At 49.0% G+C, this 15,359-nt stretch overlaps 1 protein-coding gene across 2 annotated transcripts in view; it reads left to right on the forward strand.

The window, feature by feature from the left end:
- XKR6 (XK related 6) overlaps nt 1-15,359 on the forward strand; it is a 433,654-nt gene that overhangs the window by 232,845 nt on the left and 185,450 nt on the right. The gene's annotated exons all lie outside the window — the stretch shown is intronic.

Consider the following 15,359-nt stretch of genomic DNA (forward strand, 5'->3'; position numbering starts at 1 on the left):
CTCGAGGTGCGTGCCAAGCACTGCCTGCCGCTCTTTGCCTGGGGAAAACACAGCCTGCTTCTGGCTTTCTTCTCTATCATCAGAATCCCAGCACTGCTGGGGTTGGAAGGGACCTCAAGGGATCATAGAATCCAACCCCCTGCTAAAGCAGTTCCCTACAGTAGGTCACATATGTTGGTATCTAGACAGGTCTTGAATATCTCCACAGAAGGAGACTCCACCACCTCTCTCGGCAGCCTGTGCCAGTGCTCTGTCACCCTTACTGCAAAGTTCTGCATGTCTGTACAAAACTTCCAGTGTTCAAGTTTTAGGCCATTGCTCCATGTCCTATTTCTACATGCCACCAAGAAGATCCTGATCTCATCCATTTGCCTTCCACCGTCCTTCAGATATTTATAAACACTGATCAGATCCCCCCTCAATCTTCTTTTCCTCAGGCTGAACAGACCCAGGTTACTCAGCCTTTCATCTCCAAAAAGCTCTTTGAAAATTCTGGTATAAATCCACTTTATCTTTCAAACCTAAGTCCCAGCTTGTGCCATAATCTGAGTTTTCAGGGGACAGTGATGCCCCAGCACTGCTGGCCAGAGCAGTGGCTGACCCATCCCTGCTCAAGGCCATGGATGGGCCTTAGGCAGTCTGAGCTGCTGGGGGGCACCCAGCCCAGGGCAAGGTTTAGAACTGTGTGGGCTTTCAGTGTGTGTGACTGTATGCTTTTCCCTGTGCTCCTTCCATGGGGCAGCAATGTGGTAGCATCATCCTGTGCGTCATCCTGAAACTTTCTCAGTGTCAGAAGAACTGACTGTAGCTGATACTCCATGGCATGAGATGCCTTAATGGTTAGAGAACCATTAAGATTGGAAAAGACCTCTGAGATCCCCAAGCCTAACCCTAGCCCACCCCCACCATACCCATTGCCCACACTCCTTTGTGCCACATCCCCACAATTCCTGATCTCATTCCAGCACCTCACCACTCTCATAGCAAAGAATTTCCCCCTGACATCCAACCTCAATCTTCCCTCCATCAACTTAAAATAATTTTGCCTTGTCCTGCTGTTATCTACCCTTTCAAAGAGTTGATTCCCCTCCTGTTTGTAGGCTCCCTTTAGGTACTGAAGGCTGCAATCAGGTCACACTGCAGCCTTCTTTTCTCCAGGCTGAACAAGCCCAGCTCCTTCAGCTTGTCTTCACTGGGGAGGTGTTGCAGCCCCCTGATCATCTTTGTGCTCCTTTGGACCCTCTCCAACAGCTCCCTGTCTTTTTTGTTCTGGGGGCTCCAGACCTGGACACAGTGCTCCAGATGGGGCCTCACAAGAGCAGAGTAGAGGGGGACAATCACCTCCCTGTTCCTGCTGGCCACCCCTCTGCTGGGTTATTTCAGTAAAGTTAGAGTTTTGAGTTGGATAGTACTGAAATTTGGCATATATGCTGAGAAGGGCTCCCAGACAGAAGGGAGCTTCTCAGCAGTGGCACAGGACAAAGGCAGCTACCAGCTGACCGCAGAAGAGGAGCTCTGCCTGCTTTGCAGCACACTGGCCACACAAGGTGTGGGCACTGGTGTAGAACTACAGGTCTTGCTCAGCACAAGAAGCTCCAGTTCCTCAATCTGCTTATCTCTGGAGAATAATAAAGCATGAAGATCGTGTTGTCAGACACAGCTCTCTTTGTCAAAGAAGAATAGTTGCTTCATACCATCCTATCTACGATTACCTTGGTGGGGCAAGTTCAAGGCTGTTTAGTCCCCACATGATGGAAACAGCGTGGAACTATCAGTGCAGATGCAAACAGACAGCTTTTGATAACAGCCAGTTCTAGACAATGGCACAGGAGAGAGATTGCAGGGCTATTTAGGTACAGTGACCTGAATTTGTATAATCCCCTCTGTTGGTGAGTTCACTCTCAGTTTGCCCAAGCTCTTCTTTGCGTGTCTTATTAATGCTGGCAATTTAGATGATTTCTATATCTGAGCATAATTTGAAAGTCTAATTAATGGCATTTTCTTCTCACAGATACAGGCAAAGGGTCACAATAAGAGAGTTTAATACTCTTCTTCTAGTGTTGGCACTGCCCCACATCATCAGCTACTCTAAGAGAAAAGAGAGTTCTGTCCCAGTTCTGGAGCTACTAGAGCATGGCAGTCCAGTGTGTAACTTAAAAATGTGTCTGCTCTTTTTTAGAGCAGTACTGGGATGGCCTCAAAGCAGCACTGTACCATTTCTTTCTGCATTTTGCATGATAGCTTGGGAAGCCTTGGTGGGAATCCAGACCTAAAACAAATTCTCTCACCTTTAGGTCATGAGGGGTAGCATTAAAGTGCTGCTTGCCTACACAGCTTGTCCTGGCTCACAACAAAGAGCTGCTTCAATGACAGGCGCATCTCTGGAGGTGTTCAAGGCCAGGTTGGATGGGGCCCTGGGCAGCCTGGTCTGGTATTAAATGTGGAGGATGTGGAAGTTGGTGGCCCTGCCTGTGGTGGGGGGTTGGAGTTTGATGATTCTTGAGGTCCCTTCCAACTCAAGGCATTATGTGATTCTATGATTCTATGATTCACAGTGGAGGTTTCCATGCAAGTGCATGGTGTGGGTACAGCTGTCCAACAGAAATCCTTGGCTTAACTGACTAAACAAACCTGGAAAAGAAAATGAAAAGCATATGCTCTTGGGAACCAGTATTCATTTTACCTGCCCTCATTTCTAGTTCCATCTGCCATCGTTTCCAAGACCAGACCACAGGGAGCAGAGAGGGTGACAGCCCTACACATTCGCTGTGCTGCTCAGCTCCTGTCTGACTTCCACCCATCTTGTAGATCTGAAGCCACCAAGGTAAAAACAAGGTAAAAAAAAGCCATTTCAGGAGGGCTAGTGCTGTGGTGATACCTTCAGCTACAGGAGAGTCATCTCCATACAGCCCCTTCTTCCTTATGCCCCATCCTTAGAGATGCTCAAGGCCAGGTCAAAAAATAAATTGGCTCAGTTCTCTCCCCACTCTGAGCCTGACCATTCTCCAAGGCTTGTTGTCCCTCCTGTGAAATAAAGAGCAGGAAAGTTTGGAGCAGACTCCTCCTGGAGTACTGCAACCATGCCTGGTATTGCAGTCGTTAAGTGTCACTACGATCTTCTAAAGAGCAGAGAATATGCAGGACATGATGAAGAGTACAACATATCTCTGGTGCAAAAAAGCAGGTAATGGGTTAATCAGAGTTCTCCAGTTCATGAAGGCTGGCAGCTCCAAAGAATCGTAGAATATCCCCAGTAGGAAAGGACTCACAAGGACCACTGAGCCCAACTCCTGGCTCCACACAGGACCCCCAGATCTCTTTCTGTGGGGCTGCTCCCCAGCCTCTTTCCTCTCGGTCTGTTCACATAGCCAGTGCTGCCCCATCCCCATTTCAGAATCCACCACTTGTTAAAACTCCACGCAGTTGTTAATTGCTCCTGTAGAACCTCCTAAGAAACAGCAATCCTCTCAAGCAGCGGTAGCCTATACATTGAGAAGATGTCCAGGCAGGAGGAGACGCAGCTGAGGCAGCACTCTGTGCTATATGCCCAACAGTCCTCCTTCCAGGTCCCTAAATGCCCAGCCATCTGCTTCCTGGCCATCTCTCACACATCCTGCAGGGGCTTGCAAGGAGACTCATCTGGCCATGAGGGTAGGAGGGCACTTCCCACGTTCCCATTTCCTGGCTGGTGAACTGTCTGGGTCTCTGGCCACGCTTCTCAGGTTGGACTGGTGGAGGTTCCTCTCCCCCCTACCAAAGGCAACACATCTCCCACATGGGAGGCAATTAGCATGATATTGGGCTTCTCAGTGAATGAGTTCTTCTCCCCTCTTCTGCTCCTATCAGCTTGGTTTTGCTTGTCATATCCAAAGCATAACTGGCTGCAGAATACCAGAGGATCACCCTCCATCTGCCACAGTTTCACGACCAGTTGGCTCTTGGAGAAGCACTAGTACTTTTGTAGGGCTCTGCTGTTTCTATGTTTTCATTCCTGAAACAGATTGTGATTTGACTATCCCAACACCAAACCATTCCCTCTCTGACATCTTCCTAACGAAGAGTGGAGGAGCATGAAACAAAGGATGTTTGTGGCTGAAACCCACCAGAGACTGCAGAGAATACACCTGTGGTGGGAAACCCAGAGTGCCAAGGCAGCCACGAAGCCTGCATGCTCCTACCACATACTGGGCATGAAGGTGTCCTGGCTTCCCAAAGAGGGATTGGCTTTTGGAGTATCAGTCTCTGTGCTCTTGTAGTGGAACTGGCTGGACTAATACGCTGGAACAGGTTGCCCAAGGAGGCTGTGGATGCCCCATCCCTGCAGGCATTCAAGGCCAGGCTGGATGTGGCTCTGGGCAGTCTGGGCTGCTGGCTGGTGACCTGCACACAGCAGGGGGTTGGAACTGGATGAGCACTGTGGGCCTTTGCAACCCAGGCCATTCTATGACTCTATGATTCAAAGAAAAACCTGCAGTTCTGTGCTCTCAGGGTATCCTCAGGGCAGGCCATCCAAAACGCACGGACAGCCTGATGCCAAAATTGTATGCAATTATTCTGACTGAGTGAGAACAATTGCTCTGATACAAACTGTCCCCAGAACTTTCCCCAGCACTCCCTACCACCCATGTGGAAAGCTTTTCTGATACCTGCAGTTGGCTTTTCTGCATGCTGTGAAGGAGAAAAAGAAAACTCAAACTCTATAGAGAATGGAGTTGTTTATAACATCAGTTTAGGCCACCTAACAGGGGTCTGAGCTGATTTATTAGGCAGAAGCATGAATGTTCTGAGGGCTTAGGTGTGCCCATGATTTAACTTGGAGTTCATTCAAGCAAGAAGAGGCAACACAGTGGGGTCTTATGGTTCCTTCTCAAGCTCTGTGTTTGCCTTCTGAGAAGGACAAGGAGCTCAGGGTGGAGGGAGAGACACAGAAGGAAGAAAATGGCACAGAGGAAAAAATCCCTGAGGTTATAAAGGTTTTACATCAGACAGAAGTGTGAGAGTGGAGAGGAGAGGAGAGGAGAGGAGAGGAGAGAAGAGGAGAGGAGAGGAGAGGAGAGGAGAGGAGAGGAGAGGAGAGGAGAGAAATTAATGAAATGATCTCAGCCTGCACATGGCTTTAAGTGGAAAGGTAATTAAACAGATACTTATGCAGTGACTGCAGTCTGTAACAGAGACGAGTGATTTCTCTGGAGTACAGGAGAAAGCATTACATCATTGAAGTGAGCAGGGCTCTTCTTCCACCTGCTCTTGAAAGAGCAAATGAGGATAATATAAGCTGATAAAGCAATCTACTTCTGATTTTTTTTTTTTTAAATTGTTAGTATATAAAAGCTGTGGTGCTTTCAAAGCATAATTCTGCATGCTTTTCCATAGGATATGGAGCTCTGAGTCCCAGGAGGTGCATACACCAGGGTAATTCCTCCTGTCTTCAAAGCAGGGCTCTTGGAGTCTGACCCAATTTAGGAAATTACCAAATCATTCCCGAGGAAGCTGCATCATGAATTGCCTCTAGAAAAGTATAAATTAATCTATCTTCAAAACCAAACCCTCCTGGGCTTGATGGAGATTTAGTGAGGTCTTCTGCTTAAAAAGAAGAAAAAAAAAAAAAAAGGAAAAGGAATAAAGGGATTTTATGCTGGAAGATAAGAACTAGTGAAACCTGGCAAGCTGCCTCACAGCAGATTGCAGCCTGTTTAACTACTGTTTCATCACTACAAAGTGAAAAGGATCGCCGTGGTTCTGGTAAGGGGCTAAAGAGTTCATTTCTTCTCTACACACCCCCATGTTCCCCTTTATATTCTCTACACATCTTATATGCTTTCAGGTTATAGCTGTGGTTTTCTTTGGGGCCCTGACTAACTGGAGGAGAGTATGGGCCCCTCACTACAAGAAAGACATTGAGGCCCTGGAACGTGTTCAAAGGAGGGCAACAAAGCTGGTGAGGGGTCTGGAACACAGGGCTGATGAGGAGAGGCTGAAGGAGCTGGGAATGTTCAGCCTGGAGAAGAGGAGGCTCAGGGGAGACCTCATTGCTCTCTATAACTTCCTGAAGGGAGGCTGTAGTGAGCTGGGGGTCGGCCTCTTCTCTCATGTCATCAGTGATAGGACCAGGGGGAATGGCTTCAAGCTACGGCAGGGGAGATTCAGGCTGGACATGAGGAAGTATTGCTGTTCAGAAAGGGTGGTCAGGCACTGGAATGGATGCCCAGGGAGGTGGTGGAGTCACCGAGCCTGGGGGTGTTCAAGGAAAGGCTGGACGTTGTGTTGAGGGACATGGTTTAGTGGGAGCTGTTGGGAATGGGTGAACGGTTGGACTGGATGAGCTTTTTTTTCCAACCTTGGTGATTCTATGATTCTATTCTATGATTCTATCTTCTGAATGTCACCGTTTATGGTGAGCTGAACAGATACTCCAGTAGGACCCCAGGAACCATTTAGTCACCTCCAGGGTGTCTTTCTGATCTTCAGACACACCAACGTCTGAAGCTGTGTTTAGTCTGTTTCTAGTAAGCTTTGCTCGAGTGAGTTGGTGAGCTTGAATTCCCCAAGAGGAGATAGAAACAGTGAAACCAGCTCACATTTAATTTAGAATGAGCAGAGAACAACGCATTTCCATAGATTCATAGAACTATAGAACGGCTTGGGTTGGAAGGGACCTCAAAGAAAACCTATTTCCAACCCCCTGACACGGGCAAGATTGCCAACCACTGAGTCAGGCACCAGATAAGGCTGCCCACGGCCCCATCCAACATGGCCTTGAGCACCTCCAGTGATGAGACACCCATATGTTGTAGAAGAGGAGAGAAGAAACAGCTGCAGCTGACCGTCTTCCTCTACAAGCCCTCCTTGGCCACCAGGTCAGCATCTCTACACAGCAGCCATGCTTCCCACAGTTGCATTTTCCAATAAATGCCCTGGGTTTGTGCACATTGGGTAATGGGAAGCATGCAGCTGCACATTTCACTCTGTGTCTACAGGTCCTAGGAACTACAGAACCATGGGAATTGGCATGTAGCATTAGAAGTCAGGGAGTAGAGCTGCGTGTGGCCATTCATTCAGCAGTGATTTTGGATTGTGGTGAATACTTCAGATTGAATCTGAATAGACTGCATTAGGGTTTGCTAGGCTGAGTACAGCAGCTTGAGGTTATGTCTGACAAGAAGAAAAGGTGCTCAGCTTGGGAGTAAATGTTCTCTCTGTTGCATGTTCTGAACTGAAAATCTTTTCATTCGGAACCCAATTAACAGTTCCAGTTAATAAAGAACAAATGGACAGAGTGCCCACGCTTGTATGTGACAAAAAGATAAGCAATAGGGTAGCCCAGCAGGGTCAACCATGCTCCTATGTGCTGAAATGCCTTTTGTTCCACTCCCTGTCATAGTGAGTGGGATAAATTCAGAGCAATGAGTTGTCATTGTGAAAATCAAAAAGGACATAAAGTGAGCACTAGCAAAAGTCAAGCTGTGCTATAGCTCACCAGCAAGTCTCTGGAGCTGTAAGATCAGAGACAAAGCAGAGCTGCTATTGTAGTGGGACGGCTTTGCAAACTGTGCAAGCACAGCTGACTGGTTTTGTCTTAGTGTCCAGGAAGAAGTAAGTTCAGAAAACTGAAGAAAATTGGAAGTGGCCTTGCTGGAAGTCAGTCTCAGAGAATGGGACAGTCTTATTTAGAAGATGGGATGGGATGGGATGGGATGGGATGGGATGGGATGGGATGGGATGGGATAGGGTAGGGTAGGGTAGGGTAGGGTAGGGGTAGGGTAGGGGTAGGGTAGGGTAGGGTAGGGTAGGGTAGGGTAGGGTGGGATGGGATGGGATGGGATAGGATAGGGTAGGATAGGATAGGATAGGATAGGATAGGATAGGATAGGATAGGATAGGATAGGATAGGGTAGGGTAGGGTAGGGTAGGGTAGGGTGGGATGGGATGGGATGGGATAGGATAGGATAGGATAGGATAGGATAGGATAGGATAGGATAGGATAGGATAGGATAGGGTAGGGTAGGGTAGGGTAGGGTAGGGTGGGATGGGATGGGATGGGATAGGATAGGGTAGGATAGGATAGGATAGGATAGGATAGGATAGGATAGGATAGGGTAGGGTAGGGTAGGGTAGGGTAGGGTAGGGTGGGATGGGATGGGATAGGATAGGATAGGATAGGATAGGATAGGATAGGGTAGGGTAGGGTAGGGTAGGGTAGGGTAGGGTAGGGTAGGGTAGGGTAGGATAGGATAGGATAGGATAGGATAGGATAGGATAGGATAGGATAGGATAGGATAGGGTAGGGTAGGGTAGGGTAGGGTAGGGTAGGGTAGGGTAGGGTAGGATAGGATAGGATAGGATAGGATAGGATAGGATAGGGTAGGTTAGGATAGGATAGGATAGGATAGGATAGGATAGGGTAGGATAGGATAGGATAGGATAGGATAGGATAGGATAGGATAGGATAGGTTAGGATAGGTTAGGATAGGATAGGATAGGATAGGATAGGATAGGATAGGGTAGGATAGGATAGGATAGGATAGGATAGGATAGGATAGGATAGGTTAGGATAGGTTAGGATAGGATAGGATAGGATAGGGTAGGATAGGATAGGATAGGATAGGATAGGATAGGATAGGATAGGATAGGATAGGGTAGGATAGGGTAGGATAGGATAGGATAGGATAGGATAGGATAGGATAGGATAGGATAGGATAGGATAGGATAGGATAGGATAGGGTAGGGTAGGGTAGGGTAGGGTAGGGTGGGATGGGATGGGATGGGATAGGATAGGATAGGATAGGATAGGATAGGATAGGATAGGATAGGGTAGGGTAGGGTAGGGTAGGGTAGGGTAGGGTAGGGTAGGGTAGGGTAGGATAGGATAGGATAGGATAGGATAGGATAGGATAGGATAGGATAGGATAGGATAGGGTAGGGTAGGGTAGGGTAGGGTAGGGTAGGGTAGGGTAGGGTAGGGTAGGATAGGATAGGATAGGATAGGATAGGATAGGATAGGATAGGATAGGATAGGGTAGGTTAGGATAGGATAGGATAGGATAGGATAGGATAGGTTAGGATAGGTTAGGATAGGATAGGATAGGATAGGGTAGGATAGGATAGGATAGGATAGGATAGGATAGGATAGGATAGGATAGGATAGGATAGGATAGGATAGGATAGGATAGGATAGGATAGGATAGGATAGGATAGAAGGGTCCCGTCAAGATCATTTAATATTATCCTTCCCCAAATTCAGAAGAGGGGCTTGTAATACCACAGTGAAACAACAGGAATCCTTGTTCATTGCAGAGGAGTTGGAGTAGATGACCTTTAAAGGTCCCTTTTGACTCCAAGTATTCTATGGTCGCATGAGCCTATGAATTTGTCAGGGATCTGATAAGAGTGTGATTAAACAAGTTTAAGAACAGCAAACACTATTACAGTTCTGATTGAGAAGAATAAAACCATCCAGGTGAATATGATCTGATCTCAATGTTGTGCAAGGCTTTGGGAACAAACAGACAAGCAAGAATACAAAATAAAACGCATCAAGGGTTCTCAGTTGAATAGATTTCAGCAGACCAACCTGATGAAATAGCTTTTTAACAGAAAGAAGGCACCAGATCTTAGGAAGGCAAATGCAGCAGAGAGTTCAAACTCCAGAGAGAAACAGAGCAGCACTTGTGCCTTTATTGAGATCTTCCTTGCATGAGGAGACCAAACTGACACAGGACTCCAGATGCAGTCCCACAAGTGCCGAGCAGATAGAAATAATCCCTTCCCTTGTCGTGCTGGCCATGCTTTTACTGATACAGTCCAGTTTGCCTTCACAGATGCAAAGATATTTGAATGCTTGTGGCTAATGATGCTACAGGAAAGGATATGCTTTGGAAAAAGGGTGTGGATTTATGCAGTAAGATGGAGGAAAGGTTACCCTGAGGAAAGATAAGGAGCTGAAATCAGTGAGGTTTATCAAAGATCTGTGTGCAGGAGTCGTCCAGCGCAGGGTGTAAGTGTCTTCACAGGGAGAAAATGCCAAAAATCAAAGGGAGCTCCTTAATTAAAGACAGAACCTCCTGATGCTTCTTCTTAGATAGGCTGTGCATAGACAGAAAGCTTAGTTCTTAAGAGTCAGAGTAATCAGTAACAGAAGTGGATGTGTCTTCATTTGCTAGATTAAGTAAGCCAAAAGCAGTGGAAAAGGGAGGTCCTCTGGGTACCACCAGCTTAAAAAAACATAAATCACAGGCTATTGGAAGAACTAGCTATGAGTATTTGTATCTGCTTGTGTGAACAGTTATGACTAAAAGGCTTGGTATCTTGGAGGTCTCCAACACCCTTGGTAGGACGGGAAGGGATGGGATAGGGTAGAGTGGGGTGAGAGAGGAGAGGAGAGGAGAGGAGAGGAGAGGAGAGGAGAGGAGAGGAGAGGAGAGGAGAGGAGAGGAGAGGAGAGGAGAGGAGAGGAGAGGAGAGGAGAGGAGAGGAGAGGAGAGGAGAGGAGAGGAGAGGAGAGGATATTTTTCTTACTGTCCTCCTTCCTCCTCAGAAATGAGACCAACGTTGTTTATTGCAGGTGAAAAACAAGTGCTCAAAAACAACGAAGACCAACATAATTTCACTTCCTGAATAATTTAAAAGGCTATTATTTTCTGAAACTGCAACCATTGCATCTGCCTTTCCTGAAGCAAATAATTAACAGCTACATATGACTCTAATTAATCTGATTATTGTCACTGCTGCATGGCAGAAGACCTCAAAACCAACTGCTTTGAAGCAGGCTATAGTTAGACCTATGGTGGGGGTGAGGAAACACATCTGCCTTGGAGGCCAGTGGGCATTGCACAGCTCCCAGTGCAGCGGGCACAGCCCTGAGCTGCTGGACATGAGGGAGCAGTGGGTGCTCTCAGCCATAGTGTTTAGGCAGTGCTGGATGGAGATGGGGTTGGGCTCAGTGCTCTCTGTGGCTCCTTTCCAACTTGGGACACTCTGGGATTCTGTGAGCATGCAACATGGGACAAGAGGCGGTTTGCAACTCCTTTCCAAGTCTGAAATCTGCTGCACAGGCTCTGGTTATGGTTTTCTCTTCAGCACTCTATTTATCCATTCCCAATATGGCATCTAAAGAGGTCATGGGAAATGGTGTTTGCTTTACTCAAGCTGTCCCCTCCATTTACTGAAAGAAAAGGAAAGAAAAGTTTGCCACAGGCCAATTGGTGCACTGTGCATGTAAGTAACAGCTGGAACGGCTGGCTGCTGCAGGCGGCCTCACAGTGATTGCAGATGCCCCACACAATCCAGGAGTATAAGATTCCAGTAAAACTGTGAAATACCTGCATTCATATAAGCATAGGAAGGACACTGGGCAATGAATCACAGAATCACAGAATCACAGAATGGTTGGGTTGGAAGGGACCTCAAGGATCGTGAAGCTCCAACCCCCCACCACATGCAGGGCCATCAACCTCCACATTTCATAGCAGCCCAGGCTGCCCAGGGCCCCATCCAACCTGGCCTTGAACACCTCCAGGGATGGACGGGGCATCACAGCCTCTCTGGGCAGCTGTTCCAGCACCTCACCACTCTCATAGCAAAGAACTTCCCCCTGACATCCAACCTCAATCTTCCCTCACTCAACTTAAAGCCATTTCCCCTTGTCCTGCTGTTATCTACCCTTATAAAGAGTTGATTCCCCTCCTGTTTGTAGGCTCCCTTTAGGTACTGAAGGCTGCCATGAGGTCACCCCGCAGCCTTCTTTTCTCCAGGCTGAACAAGCCCAGCTCCCTCAGCCTGTCTTCACTGGGGAGGTGCTCCAGCCCCCTGATCATCTTTGTGGCTCCTCTGCACCCTCTCCAACAGCTCCCTGTCTTTCTTGTACTGGGGGCTCCAGACCTGGACACAGTGCTCCAGATGGAGCCTCACAAGAGCAGAGTAGAGAGGGACAATCACCTCCCTGTCCCTGCTGGCCACCCCTCTGCTGATGGAGCCCAGGACACCATTGGCTTTCCGAGCAGCAAGAGCACACTGCTGGCTCATGTTCAGCTTTTCATCCATCAGGACCCCCAGGTCCTTCCCCACAGGGCTGCTCTCAAGCCCCGCTCCTTCCAGTCTGTACGGATGCCTGGGATTCCTCCAGCCCAAGTGCCAAACTCTGCACTTTGCTGTGTTGAACCTCATCAGGTTCACCCAGGCCCACCTTTCCAGCCTGCTGAGGTCCCTCTGCATGGCATCCCTTCCAAGGCAATGTATCAGTTTTCTACCTGGAACCCCCCTAATGCTCTGTATGGAATCACGGGGACGCAAGCAACCACAGCACACACACAGGAATCTTTTTGTTCTCTTTCTCTTTATTGAGCAGAGGGGATGACACGTGGCTCAGAGCATGGAGAAGCTGCTCCCAAAGCCACCGCAGCGCCTCCTCTCCCCCAGGGGCTCCTCCTCAGCCCCTATTTCCACTTCTGGCTGGCAGGCAGGCAGCAGTGCACCTTGCAGTCGGAGGAGCGGGCCCAGACCTCTGCCTTGGAGCACTTGCTGGAGCAGTAGCCGATCTTCGGGCAGTACTTCAGGACCTGCCCATAGCCTGCGAGGGGAAGCACAGGGTGTTTTGGGCTCAAGATGCTGCCTCCAGTCCCACTGTCCTGTGCCATAAGGAAAATGGAGCCCCAGCAGCCCCAACCCTCATCCCTCCGCTCTCCCGTTGCCCTCTGGATTCTCTCCTAATGCAGTGCCCTCTTACCTGGGGCGGCCAGGGAGACCAGCAGGAGGACAGCGAAGACGAGGCAGAGGAACCTCATGGCTGGAGGCGAGCTGGGGTGTGAGCGAGGCTGGAGAGAGCTGGAGGAGAGGAGCTGGGTGCTGCTGAGGGCAGCGCTGGCATCCTGCTACTTATAGGGAGTGTGAGCAGAGAGGAGGGCTGTGGGGAGGGCCTGCTGCTCACCACACCTCTCTTGGCTCACTGCACTGCACGTCTGCTGGTTCCTCCACCCAACGTTTGGGTCTGCTGGTAGCACTGCCCCCACAGCCCTGCTATCAATACCAAATTCAAAAGAAAACCATTGACTTTGATAAAAGGCCAGAGAATGGGTAGAATGGATCTGCTGGGGCAGAGGAACCTGATGGAAATCAAGATCACTATCACAGGGATTCAGGTGTTTCTCAATATTTGGCAGAGATGTAAATCCATGCAATAGGACTGAGCAGTGGCTATGATGCAGCAATAACTCTGTCATTGCGGTCTAGACCCATGGATCCGGACATGAGAGGGAACCTGGTGTGAGCAGCCTTGGTTTGGGGCAAACCTGGGATCTGTGTCCCCTTCCTCACCATCTCAGGAAGCACAAGAACAAAGTCCTTGGGTCTGTCTTGGAACCAGTGCTCTGTAACATCTTTATCAATGACAGCGATGGCAGAAACAAGTGCATCCTCAGAAAGTTTGCTGACAGCACCAGGCTGAGTGGTGCAGTTGACGTGGTGGAAGGAAGGGATGCCATGCAGAGGGAATTCAACAGACTTGAAAGGTGGGCCTGGGTGAACCTGATGAGGTCCAACACAGCAAAGTGCAGAGTTTGGCACTTGGGCTGGAGGAATCCCAGGCATCCGTACAGACTGGAAGGAGCGGTCCTTGAGAGCAGCCCTGTGGAGAAGGACCTGGGGGTCCTGATGGATGAAAAGCTTAACATGAGCCAGCAGTGTGCATTGCAGCTGGAAAGCCAATGGTGTCCTGGGCTCCATCAGCAGAGGGGTGGCCAGCAGGGACAGGGAGGTGATTGTCCCCCTCTACTCTGCTCTTGTGAGGCCCCATCTCGAGTGCTGTGTCCAGGTCTGGAGCCCCCAGTACAAGAAAGGCAGGGAGCTGTTGGAGAGGGTGCAGAGGAGCCACAAAGATGATCAGGGGGCTGCAGCACCTCCCCAGTGAAGACAGGCTGAGGGAGCTGGGCTTGTTCAGCCTGGAGAAAAGAAGGCTGCAGGGTGACCTCATGGCAGCCTTCAGTACCTAAAGGGAGCCTACAAACAAGAGGGGAATCAACTCTTTGCAAGGGTAGATAACAGCAGGACAAGGGGAAATGGTTATAAGTTGAGTGAGGGAAGATTGAGGTTGGATGTCAGGGGGAAGTTGTTTACAGAGAGAGTGGTGAGGTGCTGGAACAGCTGCCCAGAGAGGCTGTGATGCCCCGTCCATCCCTGGAGGTGTTCAAGGCCAGGTTGGATGGGGCCCTGGGCAGCCTGGGCTGCTGTGAAATGTGGAGGTTGGTGGCCCTGCATGTGGTGGGGGGTTGGAGCTTCATGATCCTTGAGGTCCCTTCCAACCCAACCATTCTTTGATTCTGTGATTCTGTTGTAAATTTAACTGTCATCGTGTTCAATGCTGTTTTGTGGTGCTCTCTCACTACTGGGGAGGAACACCGAGTCTTCTCCCAGGATCCTGGACACGGTGACAACGTTGCAAAACTCTGAGTGTTGCAACAGAAAAAGAGTGTTGATTTTTCATTTCTCATAACAAAAGAAGCAGAAGACAACATACGAAAGGATGATGCACTGAACAAAGAAAGTCTTTTCTCACACTGAACACACCAGGGTGGTGCAACTCATTGCCATGGCTCGTTGTGGGAGAAGAATTTGGGTGTTCAGAAAGCAACACAAACCATTCCATGATTCTGTGATTCCATAAGTGCTTGCCCAGCTATAATCCTGCTTTTCCATCTCCGTGACTGGATGGTGTACTGTTAGTTGTGTCCTTGCTGCCCACTGCAGCTCCACACCTCTCCTGCAGAACTGCTGCACTGTCAGTTACTGCCTGTTCCAACTTCTCCATCAATCTTCTGCAAACGGTGCTGATTGCCAGCGTTCTTCATCCTGCTGTCTGCAAATTCAGTAAGCACTGTCTTTATTCCATTATGCAATTTGATAATGAAGACCCTGGTTAGATCGGGACTCAGAACAGCCTTCTGAGATGTCCTTCTACCATTGCCATGGTAACTAGACATGTAGTAACTGATGGTCACGGTCCGTTTTGTTTTCATTTCCTTTAAGACAAAGTCACGATTGATACTGAGGGCAAAAATTGAGAAAAAATACCCAAATAGTCCTCAGGTCAAATGTATGGAGAGAGCCCACTGCAGGGAGCAGGGCGCTGGGTGCCCACGGGTGCATCTGGAGGAGGGGCATCACACCCACATGTCCAGGCTGGGGCTGGGAGGTGAAGCCCACTGGAGCATGGCCCCAGGCGCCAGGCACCTTTGGCAGTGGGTGCAGCAGGTCGGGGTGACATTGCACACACCAGAAAGCAAACACTGCCTCTTTGGAGATGGCTTTGGTGGCGTTCCTCCTCCTGCCATGCCACTCATGTCAGGAATACACCTCCAGTTAACGTCTCT

The sequence above is a fragment of the Tympanuchus pallidicinctus genome, unplaced genomic scaffold (genome assembly GCF_026119805.1).
Source record: "Tympanuchus pallidicinctus isolate F22 unplaced genomic scaffold, pur_lepc_1.0 scaffold1, whole genome shotgun sequence".
Classification (NCBI taxonomy): domain Eukaryota; kingdom Metazoa; phylum Chordata; class Aves; order Galliformes; family Phasianidae; genus Tympanuchus; species Tympanuchus pallidicinctus.